Source organism: Molossus molossus, unplaced genomic scaffold (genome assembly GCF_014108415.1).
Source record: "Molossus molossus isolate mMolMol1 unplaced genomic scaffold, mMolMol1.p scaffold_m16_p_8, whole genome shotgun sequence".
In the NCBI taxonomy this organism is placed as follows: Eukaryota; Metazoa; Chordata; class Mammalia; order Chiroptera; family Molossidae; genus Molossus; species Molossus molossus.
The window spans coordinates 49,440,439-49,457,737 of record NW_023425402.1 but is presented as its reverse complement, the minus strand read 5'-3'; positions in this window follow the sequence as shown (position 1 = coordinate 49,457,737).

Sequence of the window (17,299 nt, the reverse complement as noted above, 5' to 3'; positions counted from 1 at the left end):
GGATGCTTGGACCCCATGCTGGAGGCAGGCACTGCCTGGTCGCACGTTGCAGATGCCTCTAAGATTCCTGCCGCACGGGAGGTGTCAGAGACGACCTCAAAGTCCCTTCCTACCTCAGGAGAATGAGTCTGTAGGAAGAAACATAAGAGGCATGTACCAGGCATGTACAGGAGGCACAGTGCTAGGGGAGAAATACTTACAGGGGTCTAGGAAGCTGTTTTAATTTTTATTTTTACATCAGAAAAAATTTTAGGGTCCACAAAGGCCAATTAAATTTTGCCTAAAAGAGACAAAACGTTGACGTATTTAAAGTTACATTAAAAATAATTTTTATATTTATATTATTTGGAGGGGGCGCACACAAAGCAATAGTGACCGGGGTCCTCGAAGACCATACTGTGGCGCTGGCTTCTGCGGAAGGCTGGGGTGCCTTCAAGCCCTGACTCCCCGGAGAAGTCCTGGGCCAGGGTGGCTCCAGCTGTGCACTGTCACTTGCAGCCCGATTCCTAACCCACCCAGTCACGACCCTTCCCTCCCGCCACTCTGTGGATCTGGGATGATCTTTGCCTGTTTAAAAAAAGAGGAACATTCTCCATGTAAGAGGCGACCGCTTGGCCTCATTTTATTGCATCGAAAATGTTGCTGAAAGTGATGGTCCTGGACCGCAGGACTGCACTGGAGGTGAACTGATGTTCAGATACTCTGCAGGGAATTAGGATAACTTAGGACGAAATCTCAGAAAGGAAAAAGATGCTACGCACTCATCTACCTCCTTCCTGATGTACATCCTTCCCAGTGCTCTGTAATTACGCTTCTTTTTAATTGTGGTAAATCTACATAGTTATCATTGTAACTGTTTGTTAGTGTACAGTTCAGTGGTATTAAATACACACAGAGTTGTGTAACTACCACGCTTCCATACCCAAAACTTTTTTATCATCCCCAACAAAAACTCTGTACCCATTAGACACTAGCTCCCTTCCCCCTCTCCTCCCAGCCCTTGGTAACCCTGATTCTACCGGTATACCTGTGAAGTGGCCTATTCTAGGCCTCTCATACAAGTGGCATCATCTATTTATACTTCTGACATACTTCACTAAGCATGATTTCTCAGGGTTCACCCGTGGGTAGCATGCGTCAGAACCTCGCTCCTCCGTGTGGCGGAATATCCCGCTGCACGGCCGTCCCGCGCATTGTCTATCCGCTCCTCTACTGGTCCCTGGTGGTTTCCACCTTTCCGCTGCTGCGAACAACGCTGCTGTGAACACTGGTGTGCAAGTATGTGTTCGAGCCTCTGCTTTCGATTCTTTTGGATATATACTAGAAGTGTTAACCTTCTAAGAAACTGCCAAACAGTGTGTAATTGTGTTTTGAGAGGACGCTCAGCATTAGAGCTGTCTTGGGTGGGGATGCGTGGACGTTTGAGCTCGGAGTAAAGATGAACTGAGCATCTTGCATCAGGCCAGAGGACCTGAGAAAAGCGTGGCTGTGGCTCCGGCCTTCTCCGGGCCGCAGTGCTGACAGGCCACCAGACCCCTTCCTTGTCAGGTGGTTGTCACATGGATAGAAACCAGAAAATCACCTGACGAACAGAATGCCTGCCGTCCCCTGGCCGGAGCGCACAACATGGTTGGCATCATCCAGGACAGGGCAATGGCTTCCTTAGAACTCCTCCTTAATGGCTTTCATTTACATATTTTTAAATTATGAAATATATCAACAAAGAGTACATAAGTTGAGATTAAATAATAATAAAATGAATGCCAGCAAATCTACCACTCAGCTTAAGAACTGGAACATGACCAACCTGTCTGAAGGTCTGTGTGTCTCTTCCTGAGCACATTTTCATTCTCCGCCTCACAATTTGGTCTGTCATTTTCTTTCTTTCTGGTTTACATGTACACATATAACCCTACATAACATATTGTCCAATTTCACATTTTTTTGAAGCTCCCATAAGTAAAATCATCTGGAATGTATTTTCTGTGACTTGCTTTTTTCATGCATCATTTTACTTTGGAGATTCATCCACACTGAAATGCGTAGCTATAGCTAACTGACTTGTACCACTGTACAGTGGGTTCTATTATATGCATATCCTTAATGTATTTATCTATTCTATTGAAGATGGGCTATTTTGGTTATTTGTTAAGAGTTTATTCTAACCTGGGTTTTCTCCTCAGGGCTATTGGCATTAAATGATTTTAATTGTCTTCCTGCATGATTGTGAGAATGAGGGCACTTACCATGTCCCTTTTCTTTTGTCAGACTGGCACACAGGTCCTGCATCAGCACCCACGCTTTATTCTGAGCACTGGCTCTCTGGGGCGCAGCAGCCAAGTGTACACTCATGACCCCACCGTCTGACCAGAGCAGACTGGCCCAGAGGCAGATACTTGAGTCACACTGGGCCAGTAAGATACTCTCTTGAGAATTGTAAACTGGTGTCAAAAGAGTGGTGTCTGTTCCTTTGTGGCTGGCCAGGTAAAAGTGGAGATTCTGGAGCCTGAGTCAGCTGTTCTTACCCTGTACATGGCAAGGCGGGTGTGGCGGGGGCAGGCTAGAGCATAGATGAAGACTGAGAAGATGGATAGGTTTTTTTTTTAACAGGGGTGGGGGTAGTTAAGAGCCCTAAAGCCTTCCAGGCCTCACCCCAGCTCTTTGCAGAAGACTGGCCCTTGGGTCCCATGAGATCCCCCTGCTGACTCTCTATAATAACTCGACCTTTTTGGTTTAAATTAGTTTCGGTTGTTTTCTGACTTGCAGTCAAAGGCCTTCACTTATCTATTCAATTTGCTTCTCCCCAGCCATTCAAAATCACTGCAGAGCTATCCAGAGACCCCTATCAACCCAAGAATAAGTTAAATTTCCCCCCACCTAAAGATAGTCAAGTCTTTGCTCCCAGAGGCGCTTGACTTCGGAGAGTTGAGCAGTGGAGTGGAATTTCAGCTGTTGTGCTAGTCTGATATCACCAAGGTATAAAGTAGCTACACCAGGTTTAGCTCATCCAGTTATTTTGACCAGTTCCTAGAAATTACTGAATAATTTTGCCCTCAACTTCCTAAAAAAAAAGGTACATGATAAAGATACCCACCCACCCACACCCCTTTATCTTCAGGTGGGTCCTCAAACCTTATCCAAACTTTTGGCCAATAGCTTCTTCTCTGCCTTTTACCAGAGTTGTTGATAGGAAACAAATGGACTGCGAGAATCTGAGTTTATCTCCTTTTATTTCCCTCACACCTCCAGTGGGGATGCCAGTGAACAATGACATGGGGTTGGGGGACACAGGTAGCAGAAGGACAAAGAGCACACACAAGAGCTTGGATGGTTAAAGCACTAGCAAGACAGGGGCGGTGTGACGGCGGAGGTGTCAGGGGAACTCTATCACTGAGGAGGGGCAGAACAATGGGGAGGGCTGCGGAGCCTGAGCCCAGTCCTGCACACCCGGCTGCACGGTTCACAGAAACACTTGTCGAGTTCGGACCACTGCATTCACAGGCCACATGCTTTCTTCCAGGCATCTGAGACCCTGAAGATGTGGTCCTCACTAAATGGAAGGGAAGCAAACTTTCCTCCTAAGTTTGGTTTTGCTTTAAAAAATGTTTCTAATTCTCACTCAAGCATCTATGTTTTATTGATTTTTAGGGAGAAAGAAAGGAAGAGGGAAAGTGAGAGCAAGAGAAACATCGATGTGTGAGAGAAACATCTCAGTTGCCTCCCAGACGTGCCTCGACTGAGGATCAAACCCGCAACCGAGGTACGTGTCCTGACCGAGGATCGAACTTGCAACTTTTTGGTGTACCAGACATTCCAACCAACTGAGCCACACTGGCCAGAGCTGCTTAAACTTTTTTTTATCAGTCTGTGCAGCCCCCAAAGGCATCAGAGTTTTTTGTTTGTTTTTTAATCCTCACCCAAGGACACTTTTGCATTTATCTTCAGACAGAGTGGGGTGGGGGGGGGCATCGATGTGAGAGAGGAACATCGAGTGGCTGCCACCCACACAACCCCAACCGGGTGGGGACAAATTGCAACCGAGGTACTGCCCGTAGCGGGAACCGAACCCGGGACTCTCCAGTTTGCGGGCCGACGCTCTAACTGCTGAGCCAAACCGGCCGGGGTGGCATCAGAGTTTTTATTCTAGCCTCTGCCTAGTGGTGAAGCCTGGCCGCACCCTCGGCTCACTTTAGAGGCAGCCGTGGGCTTTGATGTGTAATTTGAGGCCAGCGATCTTCTGCCGCTCCTTTCTTTTTTCATCAAAAACCACGCTACAGCCACAAAGTACAGGGAGATGGCTGCTCAGCCATCTTAGAACGGGGCGGGGGACGCTTCAGTTGCTTAAACCTCAGCCAACGGAATCAGATCATCCTTTGTCATGATGCTTCAGGTGCAACATTTCAAACCTGCTCTCAGGGACTGAGGTGCTCAGGGCCGAGACCTGCAGCGTGGCAGGCACTGCCAGACGTGCTTGCAGCAGAGGAAGGCCGTGCCGTTTCATTATTGGTGGAGACAAGCCGCTGGGGCGCTTCGGGCTGAGCTTTTGATGAACAGAGAGCGTGCTCTGAACGTCTTTTCCTCTCTGTGACATCCTGACACAGCATTTCTGGTTTCAAAGGCAGCTATACACAAAGACCGACAGGAACCCCACAAAATGAGACCACCTTAACATCCAGTTTACTGACTACACAGGACTTAGCTAGAGCTGTGTTTTGAAAAGAACAAACCAGAAAAAACACGTCTCTGCTGCGTGGTGCCCACTTCTATCTAAACAGTCCTGAAGTCCAGATGCAAGCTGTCACTGGAGCATCTCTGCAGAGAGCGTGGGAAGTTAAAAGTCAGTGTTTTTGATTAATTAATAATCATCCTCAGCTGTGTTGGCAAATGATAAAAACAAATTGTCTGCCTTTAAAGTAAGGGTGGAAGATGTGTGCTTCCCCGGAACCGCGGGGAAGGGGGAAGAGCCGCTGGCCTGGTCTGCCCTGGCCGGGCCTGGCGCTGAGCAAGACGGGGAGAACGTCTTACCCTGTGTGATCATACAGCCGCCGCTCGGGCGGCCGGGAGGCAGGGAGGGGAGGGGAGCCAGTGTCTACAGAACGCCCAAAGGACCTTTTATGGCTACCGAGTTTTCTTCTAGAACAACCCAACAGAGCATTTGCAGGAGTGACTCTCTCTGTCATTGTGAAAGTCATGCAACGTGAGCCGGGAGGTTCCGGCAGAGTGCGTGCGGGAGGGTGTGTCTGGGCCGAGTGAAGTGCTACTGCTGGTTTAGAGGGGGATGCACAGACCACTCTCCTTTTTAAACTTTCCACCTATACGCAAGACAATGACTCAATGCCATTCTTTCTGGAAGATTCCATGGCTGCAGCCGGCCATCTTTCTCCCCCCAGCCTGTAGATTTTTTGTTTTCTTTAATCCTCACCCACAGATATGTTTATTGATTTTAGAGAGAGAGGAGGGGAGAGAAAGAGAGAAACGTCCATGTGAGAGAGACCCATCGATCGGTTACCTCCTGTAAGTGCCCCAGCCAGGGATCAAACCCACAACCTAGGCATGTGCCCTGACTGGGAATCGAACCCACAACCGTTTTGGTGTACCGGAAAATGCTCCACCAACGGAGCCATCCGGCCAGGCCCGAGCCTGTAGTTCCTCAGCTGTGCTCCTCTGATGGGACTTACCATCTGTCGACTGGCCTCACAGTCACTCTCATCCCTCCGTGCAGTGACGGCTCCTCGTTGTGGCAGCGCCTGGCACAGGTTACTGGCTGAGGAGCACACAGCACAGGACGGAGGGACTGAGGGATGGGCCTTGCTGGCTGCTATGTTCATTTGTGGCTCCGTAGTGGAAGTTCTATCTTCCCTAGTGACCATGACATTTCCCTCCCTCTCTCTGTCCCTACTGCCAGAGCCAGGATGCGGGCTTCGATGAACTGTCACTGTTTCTACTCTCGTGGTCTGCAAATAATCCCCTTCTCCTACCTGCCTCTGCTTTAATCCGCCCGACACATTCATCCCCCTTGGTTCGAGACCGCTCCAGCCTCCCAGCTCTCCGTGGCCCTTCATTCCTGCCACGTAACCCAAGCACACTACTCTGAACAATTCAAGAACCTTCACGCTGTGGATCCAGAATACTGTTTCCACTCTACCTCATACCACCTGAGGTGTCAAATATCCAACACACTGTTTCTTTAAAAATTCACTCGACGTCCTGCCTCCCTCCCGAAGGACGACCCAACTCAGTCTTCGGGGCTCAGGTCAGAGGCCACTTCCTCTATGCAGTTATCGATTTCACTTGGTGGATGTGATTTCTCTCTCTTTTCCCAGCATCTGCACCAAGTCGTCTCTGCCCTTGGCATTAGACTCTTTGGGTACTGGTCTAGTTACTATATTTCTAATTCTTTTTTTTTAAATTTTTTCCTTTATTGATTTTAGAAAGCCAGGAAGGGAGAGGGAAAGAGACATAGAAATATCGATGAAAGAGAACATCGATTGGCTGCCTCCTGCATGCCCCCCACTTGGGATTGGGCCCACAACCTGGGCATGTGCCCTGACCAGGAATTGAACCAGAGACCTCTTGGTGCATGGGGTCGATGCCCAACCACTGAGCCACACCGGCCAGGCTATATTTCTAATTCTTTTTTTTTTTAATCCTCACCCGAGGACATTTTTCCATTTTTTTCTTCAGATAGGCTGGGAGGGAAAGAGAGAGAGAGAAACATTGATGTAAAAGGGACACATTAAGTGGCTGCCACCCGCACGACCCATCCAGGGCCGGTGACAAACTGCAACCGAGGTACGTGCCCTTAGTGGGAACCGAACCTGGGTCTCTCTGGACCGCAGGCCGATGCTCTAACCACTGAGCCAAACCGGCCAGGGCTATATCTCTAATTCTTAAGGGCGGGAAGGCCAAGTTCATCTTTGCCTCAGAGTCCGCAGCACAGGGCTGGGAACCAGGAAAGCCCACTTGCTGCCGAATGACACTCAGAGGGAACCAGGTGGCCTGGCTCGCCTGCTGGGAGTCTGCAATCTAAGGCTGACAGGTGCCAGGACAGCTTGGAAGACCCACGCCTCCAGAACAATTCAGTACTCGGCTATATTATTTTCCTACTGCTGCATGACAGATCACCACCAACTTAGCGCCTTAGAGCCGTGCCCAGGTGTTCCCTCACAGTCCAAAAGTCAGACGCCCAGAGCGGCAGGCCTGTTCTCTGCTCAGGGTGACGCACGCTGAGATGAAGCTGTTGGCCCTCCCGAGTTCTTGTCTAGGGACTCTGGGGACATTTTCCACATTTAGCTCTTGTCAGTGGTAGAAGTCTGTTCCTTGTAGACATAGGACAGAGGTCCTGTTATGATTCGATCAGGCCCACCAGGATAATCACTTATTTTTGAAGGTCATGATGTAATCATGGGAGTAAAATCCATCTGTAGGAAGGGGAAAAATCCCCCTCCTCCTCCTCTAGTTTTTTTGGCTGATTGAATAATCAAATCAACAAGAGCCAGCTTGACATGAGAAAATCACATTGAATTTTGTGCACACGGGGGCCGACATACACCAAGAGAGCCAGGGACCCCGCACACGAGCCGTTCAAAGACAGAGGAAACGGGCTCTGTGCCCCGAGCTCGGGAGGGAGCAAGGCCCCGTGGGACCGCAGAACGGCTCTGCCGAGAGCGCATCTGTAACGAGCCTGTGCTGCCACAGAGACAGGTCAGAAACGGTGATCTCTGGCCATCTCTTCTATGGGCAAGGCTTCTCATTTGAATTCCTCTAGTTAAGGTGTGGGCGGGGGACAGAAGTTTCTCTTGAGCCCACAGGGTCTCAACTGTCTTTATCTCAAAATAATCTGCATACCCCTGAGGTACCTCTTGGGGTGGCTTATTCTGAACCCCCACACATCGTAGTCACAGTGTGTGCACACAAGAAAAAGAGGAAATTGTGGGTCCAGTGCCTACCACATCACCGTAAGTGTCAACCTGAGGCGTCAGAGAGCACGGGGCTCATCACCTGAGTGGGCCAGCGGCGCCTGGAGACCACCACGTTCCTTCAATGAGTGTTAGACGAGACTTGTGGGGAAGGGAAAACTCAGGAGTTTTTGAAAAGTTGGGAGGGACGTGGAATTCTTGCAGGATCCTGAATGCATAGGAAGACAGACTGGAGATGCGGCAGGAGCTGCTGCACCTGAAGGAACCGGAGAGACCAGTGTGGGCGGGGCGAAGCAGCGGAAGGAAACTGCCTGGGAGCCCGAGCCGTGCCCGCGGCTGTTTCGGACCGGCACTGTGTGGGCAAGTTGCCGGCAGGGCCAAGCTAAGGGCACAGGAGCCAGTCTGTTGGATGGGTGGGAGTGAGTGGGACGCGTTTACGAGAGGCCATCTGGAGTTGGACAGCCCCCAAGATGGCCAGGGGACGCCGTGAAGGGAGACTGAGGGAGGGACGGCCTCTGCCGTCGAGCAGGTGGGCACAGAACAGCCAGTGTTCGGGCGAGACCCACCCAGTGCCTCACAAAGACCTTCGCTGTGAGTAAAGCAAGAAGCGTCTTCCTGAGATCAGAGTCCAAGGCAGAGACAAACGCTGGCCCAGGAGGCACAAACCATGTCTGGTCCCAGTTGACTGCTGACCTGCTCTGTGACACGGGGCTCCTTCCTTGACCTTTCAATGCTTTTGTTTCTTGATATAAAAGAGGGACGGACAGCCCTGCTGGCTGTGTGGGGTACTTAGTGTGCGGAAAACACTTCGCGGCCCGCGCGCCAGGACCACGCCTTTTCCCACTGCTGGGGGGGGGGGGGGGGATGCACAGGTGCCGCAGGCCTGCTCAGAGGCCTCTCCCTGGGCTTGGTCCAGGAAAGTCGCATCCAAACGGTGTCAATCACATAGCAATTCTTGTTCAGGAGAACAAGATCATCTGTTAGGTTCTGAAGGAACTCTCCTGGGGTTTCCAGGGTGAAGGCTTCACAAGTCACATTTAAATCACCATTTACTTTCATTGTATCAGGTGAAGCCCAAATGTCACTGTTGAAAACTGTCAAGCTGTGAGGCTAATATAAAGTCTTGAAACCAGAGCCAGGCAGTAGCTACCATCCTGTATACTCCACAGACGACGCTGACGTAGGAGACAGCAAACAGGCAGAAGTCCATTCCTACACTGGGCTCAGGTTGTCTTCAAATCCTCAGGACAGTATCAGGCAGTCATTGATGTGTCCTAACATTTTCCAGTCCCTAACAAAATGCTTAAGAAGAGGTGGGCTGCCCAGCCGGTGTGGCTCATGGTTGAGCATCGACCCAGGCACCAAGAGGTCGCAGGTTTGATTCCCGGTCAGGGCACATGCCCAGGTTGTGGGCCCGATCCCCGGTGCGGGGCATGCAGGAGGCGGCCAGTTGATGTTCTCTCTCATCGATGTTTCCATCTTTCTACCTCTCCCTTTCTATTCTCTAAAATCAATAAAGAAAAAAAATTTTTTAAAAAAAGAAGAGCTGGGCTGCCTCTTCAAGGACTTTGAGGTGCGGGCAATGATTTGAACTGAGAAACCCAAAGTGAAAGGGTCCTATGGCAGCTGCCACTTCCCAGCGGAACTCAGGGCACACCCTGAAGAGAAGTGATGTGGCCAAGGCTCCCTGGCAATGCGCCAACTTCAGACCACTCAAAAGCAGCCCATGGGATTCTGCTCCAACCCCATGGGTATCGGGTTCCTGCAAGTCCTGAGCAGAAAGATCCTTCTGTGGCAGAGCACATCTCATGACCTGAAGGTGCTCCACTGACAAGCATCCCCAAGGACTGGTCTTCTCCACGTGGGGTCCCAAAGCACAACTGGGCCAAGCAGTTGGGCAGTGAGGTCCCAACATGAGGAGCCCTCTGTGAGCACACGGCCCCTCCACTCCCACGACAGCCCAGGGCTTGTAGGGCTGTCCTGGGAAGTACTGATTGGCCTGGGATAGGTCCCTGAGCCCGGTGACCCCCACCTGGAGTGGCCTGGATCAGGTCCAGAATCTTGTAGAGGTTCCAGGATGATAGGTTTGTCTTGACTCAGAGCCCAGGGTCACCTGCAGAGTCTCAAGGAATGTCTGGTGACAGCCAGAGCTCTTGTTAGAAATGACCCTCCTCTGGCCTCGCTGCCCAACCTGGACGTCTCTTTCAGCATTTTCCTAGAATTGAGCAGTGTCTGGCTATAGCTTCAGTTCCAATGGCTTTGCCAACATGGCCATTCTCGGTGCCAAGTTTTACTTCTGAACTCACTCCATTTAACATCAAGAACTCCATCATGCCTCTGCTCTGTGAGGAGCAGGAATTAGCCTTCTAAAGAAAAACATTTTTGCAGTTTGCTTAACTCAAGTGTTGGTTTATGGGAAAGAATATTCCAGGGAAGTCACCACGAAGGAACTGAGTGACTTTGGGCAAGTCACTGTGTTGCTTTGGGCCTCAACTTCCTCATCTAGATAGTGAAGTTACTGAATGAGCTTGGCTCCAAGGTGCACTGCGGCCCTAACGTCCCATCATCTGTGATCTAACCATCCTGGGGCTTCCCTGGGGAGCTTCACTCATCCACTCGGCAGCCTGTCCGGCCTCTGTCACGTGACAGCTGCTGAGTTGTCCTGTGGACAAGATGTGGCCATTGTCCTCGAGGAGTTTACAGTCCAGTACACACAGACATGGAGACAATTGCAGGGTTCACCTCATTAGTTTCCTCACGCTCAAGGATCTCCTCATTGCCTGACATCCAGAGTCTTGAAAACTGTTGTTTCATATATTTTGTCTGTTTTCTTTGGTGGAGCTTGTTTCGGACCAGAGGATAAAGTCAGTCTCTGTTTTTGCAGAACCATTTCTACAGAACCTTCGCTTTATTTATGTAGCTCCAGCCAGTGAGTCAGTCTCCTACCTTGACTTTAGCTGTATTTGCATCCATATTGGTAAGAAACAGAAGTCCCACCAAATTGTTTTGATCCTATAATCCAATAAAATACTAGAACCTGCATCCCCATGTTGCTATTTATTTGTAAATTATACGTACATATACTTGTGAATATATGTAGTAAATACCAGTCATGTTTATTGTTGTTACCACTGGTAATAGTAAAGCTTAATATCTTTCTTCATTTGTAGATTACAACAGATATAAAAGAAGTTAAAATATTTTCTTCTTGCATTCATTGGATCACCTGTGCACTCCACAGGCCCAGAGCAGAAGACCTCAGAAGTCCAGCTCTGTGAACTTACAAATTAAATTGAGAAAGCTATGCAAAACACTTGCTCTGGGTAACATTACACATTCAGCTCTGAAATGAGACAGAAATGAGAGGCCGACACACTGGCTGATTCTATAGAAATGGTTCTTCAAAAACAGACTTTGAAAACATTTCATTCTTGCTCCCGTTTGGCAAAACTCCCATGATCTTTTCTCTGTACCTTGGTCAGGCCTTATTTAAATATCAAAAAGCTCCATAAGTATGAAATGCATTCTCAGCACTATATTAGGTCGTGTGGGTGGATGGAAAAGATCTTTGAATACAAATGCCCATCTTGAGTTCAGCTATATTTGCATCCTGTCTGTGCCATGGGTGAGATGCACCCGTAGGTGGGCTTTAACGGCTTGCACCTGAAAACAAGAGATTGGGCACCAGGATTGGCCTGCGTTTCCTTTGTGAGACGAGAGAAGACGTCAAGAGACCTGGCCTGCTCCTTTCCTCACCAGCCTGTTCACCTGGCCCTGAGCTGGGCTCCCAGAGCAGCAGCAGAACGACCGCGAGGGGAGTCCTGCTGGAGAAAGGCGCCTGCAGAGCCCAGCGCAGGTGGAGCTCAGGGTGTTCATCACTTTCTGCTGCTGCTCTGGCTGCTGCCCGGGGGTCAGTGCAACAAACCGGCAGGAAATAGAACTGTCAGCAGAAAGGGTCAGAAAGGAAGCTATTCTTTCTCAGACAGGAGCTTTATTTCCACCCTGGTCCACAGCTTCAAAGGGCAGCTGCCTCACAGGGAGAGTGTTTGACCAAATCTGGTTTGCATGTTTGAGATAAGACCGTTTTCGATCTCTAAACCGAGTCCTAGAAGGCCCCTTCCTTCTCCTCCTCCTCTCGCCCTCCCGGTTGCTGCAGCTGTCCCGGCTGAGCCCTGGGAAGGGAGCTGTCCTCTGCTCGGGCAGTTTTGGAAACCTTTGCATGAGGACAAATTGCACAAGTCTACATGTGTGAGGTTGAGGGAAGAAAAAGGGAAGAGCGTTTTCTGCTTATGACTGGGACCCTGTTATTCATCAGCTTGGGTGTTTCAGCTGAGTTCTGTGGATTAGGAGGCCAAGTCATGTCAGCACCAGAAACCTCTCTGGACTCAGTCATACGTGCTACCCCACCTTTTCCCCGCAGCCCATGCCGTTCCTTTAAGAGAACCCTCCCTGTTTCACGCTTTCAGAGTGAAGCTGTCCTGAGTGGTGTCCTGGTCACAGCCAGTTCGCACTGCCCGGCGGAGGACGAGAGGAGGCCTGGGCACGTCCCCGTGTCCCCATCCACCCTGGCCGTGCTTCCTGAGGTGGGCAGGAGGCGGCACTCACTGCGGAGCTGGGCTCTGGCACCCAGCGGCAGGGAGCGTCCATCCCGCCGATGGCCAGGAGAGGAGTGTGGTCACATGAAAGCCAGGGCCAGCTGTGTGATGTGGGAGACGGCGAGGGCCATGTTCCCACACTGTAAGCCATGATGACACTGTTAAAAATGGCTGGTGGGCGGAGGAAAGTGAAAGAAAAAGAACAGGGGAACAGAAACCAAAGTGAGATGTAGTAAGATCAAACGACAGCAACGGCCAACTCGTGAGCCGAGGCCGGGGATGGCATGGGCCTGGAGCAGAAGCAGGGCAAGGCCGGTGAGGGAGACTGTGGGAGGGAAAGAGAAATTAGACTAGGAAAACACAACGCGCACGACCATGTGTTTGAGGACACGGCAGGTATTCTGCCAACACATACCGCAACCGAGAGTGTTGGAGGCCAAATCCAAGGACACCCTGGGTGCGTCCCCTTCAAACCTCCCAGCACAGGACAGATCAGCCCCGACAATGAAATCTCTGTCTCTGGTTGCTCAAGACCCAACTACATGCAGGCAGAAAGGGCCTGTGGGACATGCGGGGTGTAAGCAGAGGGGAAATGCAGAGAGGGGCATGTGTGGCCCCAGCCCTCCACGAGTTGACCCTCACGCAGGCCTGCTCATTGTCTTGGGGGCGACTCCAAGAAAAGAAGCTGTGGCTTCTGGCGCCTCAAGAAACTCAGCCTCGAAAAAGGGACAAGATGGATACGCAGAGCAATAAACAGCAGCGACAGTACTGGGATTGCTCAGATGGTTGAAAGAATGAATGAATAAAATAATTAAAGACATGAAGCACAGAAAGGCTTTCTTGTGGAAGAAAAAAAATGCAGCAAATTGACTGAACAGGATCCACACTGTTAAACTGGGCCCATCAGTCCCAGCTCAACTAAGCTCAGGAGGCCTCGCCGCCAGGTCCCGTCTCCCGGGGAGTTGGATATACCTGGACCTGATATGCAATTCGACATCTATTTTTAAATCAGTGCCCCTAGAGGTCATGTTTAGCATTAAAAGACAACAAGGAAAGCTGGGCTAGGTGGTCCTGGAGGAAGCCAGCTTGCTAACATGGAAGAAAGACAAATGTTGGAAGACAACTTGAGATCAAAGATCAGATGAATAACTGAGCTTGGAGGGAGGCCGGTAGGGGGAAAGGTTGGTTGTATACATGTGAGTCAAAGAGCCAAGGGCATCCAACCTGCAGTTGAAGAAAATGGATAGTGAAGGTGATAATAATTACAACTCACATTTATTGAGTGCAAACTGTGTGCCAGGTGCGGTTCTCAGCACTTCGCACACGTTGGTCCACATAACCCTCACTACCACTCTACTCAATACTTATCATGACCATTTGCATTTTCTACATGAGGAAACTCATACAGAGATCAAGCAATTACACAGCAGAGGTTAGCCCAGGACTCTAATTAAATTCTACAACATTCTCTCTGAAGCCATGGAAAATTCAACGTCTCTGTTCCTTCATCTGTAAATATTTGTTCTTTAACTTTTAACCTGTTTAGAGAGACATTATAAATGATAAGGCATTTGTGACGCGACTGGCTGTGTTGTCATTATGAGAGTATTAGCATTATCGAGGCAGTGCTTTTTCCAGAAATACTAAATACTGCTCACTTTCTCATGCAACACCACAAGGCCCCTAAGAAATGTCCAGAGGCCCATCAAGTACAGAACCCTCCTCTGTGTTCACAAGAGGTAACGCCACGGGAAACGTCTCTCAAGAGAAGAACGGTCTCTTTCTGACATCCCTTCACAACTCTTACAGGCTGGGGAAATGGCCCTCTTCTTTCTTACACAAAGGTTCTCCACTGAGAGGAGCCAGCTTCTTGTCCTCCCCGGGGCCTCTCTCACAAGGACCACATCAGGGGACCAAGCCATCTCAGAAATCAGGTTTTGAGTCTGAGAAGTAGCAGATAGAGAAATAGATAGCAAATACATCTGTTTTCACAAGAGCCTGTTGTTCTCTGTACTAACTGCTATAAAAAACGACATGAAACTAGCCACACATTAGTTTTGGTTCTCGTGACTAAATCAAGGAATGGCATGATGGTGCTGTGTCATTAGAAATGAAACCAGTTCTTATACAAGAGAATAGGGTCGACATTTTAATAGCCTGAACGATTTCATAGAAAAATCAAAGCTGAAACTTCAACACCCCAGTCCTGCACACCTGCTGCTTGAGTTTGGTTCTGAGCCAGTGAAACCTCTTTCTTGTGATGAAGACATGCAATGGGCCCCGACCTGCCCAGCGCCCAGTGGCAGGGAAGTCCTCCGCCATCTGCTGCCCTGCCTGCTGGGGGCTCAGCTCAGTCTGGGCTGTGACAGGACTGACTGTACTTGGCACTTTAAGAAAAAAGAAAAAATACCTCATGTTGGAGTCTCATTTTTTCAACTATGTAAGCTTGTATATTTTGTATACACAAATGACCTATCTAGATACACGGATTTGACCTTTCCTGAGATATTGTCGTCCACATCGTTTCAGATAAAGGAAACGGGACTTGAAAGGTTAAGTGACTTACCTAGAAGCAGGCAGACTGGGTTCTACACAAAGGTTGGCCTTCAACACAATGATGATGATGCTGATGTAGTCAACACACATAGCTGGCCTCCCCAGCGTCCAGCGTCCTCTCCTGCCACGGCACCCGCACTGTGCCTGGGGACCCACGCCCTCCGCCTCTGCCCCTTTCTGACAGTGGTCACGCCCCCAGCTTCCAGGGAGTGCCCTGCTTTGAGAAGCCAGTCACAGCACCCATCGCCTGACCGAGGGGATGGGCTCAGGGGTGGGCTTATGGCCCAATTCAGGACAACGAGGTTCGAGGAAATGTTTGCTAGGGCTTCTGGGAAAAAGCTCCCTCAGTCCTCTCTTGGGTCACCATAGGGGACAATCCCTCTTTTCCTGGATGGTATATCAGAGAATACAAAGTCCCAAATTCCCTCAGCCTCTGTGTTTCCAAAAGAGGTGCCAGCCGGAGGACGAAGCCAGAGCGCCAAGAGGCAGCGCTGTGCACAATGCGGAGTGGAGCCGGCCCTCTGGGGAGGTGTGAGTTCGAGACGTGCTCTGGAGCGTGCACCCTCTGCGCGCCGAGGCCAGACTGAGCTTGCGACCCTGTCACGCGGGAATTCTTACCCAATGCCAACACCACTGGCTTCGCTACCAATAGCATCAGATTGTGGCTTTGGCTTCAACAAAACCCATGTGACCAAAATGACCAACCCTTCCAAATGAATCAGCCTTTCTGGAGCACACCTCTGGCCGGCACCCGACTCTCTAGAGAGGACTCACGTTTTTCTGTTCCTGGGATCCGGCTCCCTCATTTTTCTGCTCCAGGCGGAATCAGTCTAGACCCAGCTCCTTCCAAGTCCCCCACAGTGGCGGGAGCTGGCCGCACTCTGCTGAGGAAGCCAGAGGGACGCGGCAGCCAGCCGCAGATCTCAGACATCGGCACTGTCAAGAAAGGGTTTTGCCACAATATATTTTTAATTCGGCATAAAATCAGGAAGGGGAAGGTTCTTGGAAGTTAGCTATATAAATCATTACCTCACCAGCTCCCTGTCAATGTGGACCTCGAGGAATTTTGTTGTCCCTCTTAGGGCTTTATTTGCTAGTGGGTGACTCTCATGGAGGTTCAAAGATTTGGCAGCAAAGATTATAAAGTCCCATGGGTCCAAAAATCTGTGATAACTGGTTTTTGCAATTCTACTCAATCTCAGTTTCTCTTAAAAAATTCTGTCATTTCCACTTCTGGCCAATATGACTAAGCACAGAGGTAGAAACACAGGCTAAACAGTTAAAATAATCCCGTAACTGCCCTATGCAGAGAAAGAAAGCAAGTGTCGCCCTGGCTGGTTTGGCTGAGTGGACCAGAGAGTCCTGGGTTCAGTTCCCACTAAGGGCATGTACCTCGGTTGCAGTTTGTCCCCGGCCCTGGTTGGGGTCGTGTGGGTGGCAACCAGTCAGTGTGTCTCTCTCACATCAATGTTTCTCTCTCTCGCTTTCCCCCTCTCTCCCTCCTGCTGTCTGAAGATAAATGTAAAAATATCCTCGGGTGAGGATTTAAAAAAAAAAAAAGAAAGCAAGTATCAGTAGAGTTGGACGTGTGGAGGAGGGCTCTCCCTCTCCCCCAATCGATCAGCAAGACTTGCCCTTCTTCATACATGTTGTGACTGACCATCCATTCCTCTCCATTGGGACTACAACTGTGACTTATTCACTCAACAAGCATGCACGGAAGGTCTGCTGTGGTCCAGGACTGCTCTCGTGGCTGGGAGAACGAGATGGACAACGAAATGGGCACCACCCTTCCAGAGCCTGCCTTGCTTTGGCCACTTGTAAGAGCCTTCTCGCTGACTGCCCCTGCTTCCTCTTTTGCTCTTCCCTTCCGGTCTCCACACAGTAGCCTAGAGGATCGCTTTTCTTTACAATGTAAACATGTTTATACTTAGAATCAGCCAGTTGGACTCAGTTTATTTTTTTTATTTTCATTTTTTTTGTTCAGATAGAGTGGGAGGGAGAGAGAGAGAAAAAAACATCGATGTGAAAGGGACACATCGAGTGGTTGCCACCCGCACGACCCAGCCAGGGCCGGGGACAAACTGCAACCGAGGTACATGCCCTTAGCGGGAACCGAACCCGGGTCTCTCTGGACCGCAGGCTTATGCTCTAACTGCTGAGCCAAACCGGCCAGGGCTGGACTCAGTTTAGATGACCCCAATTTTGTTGGCAACATCCAAAGCATCA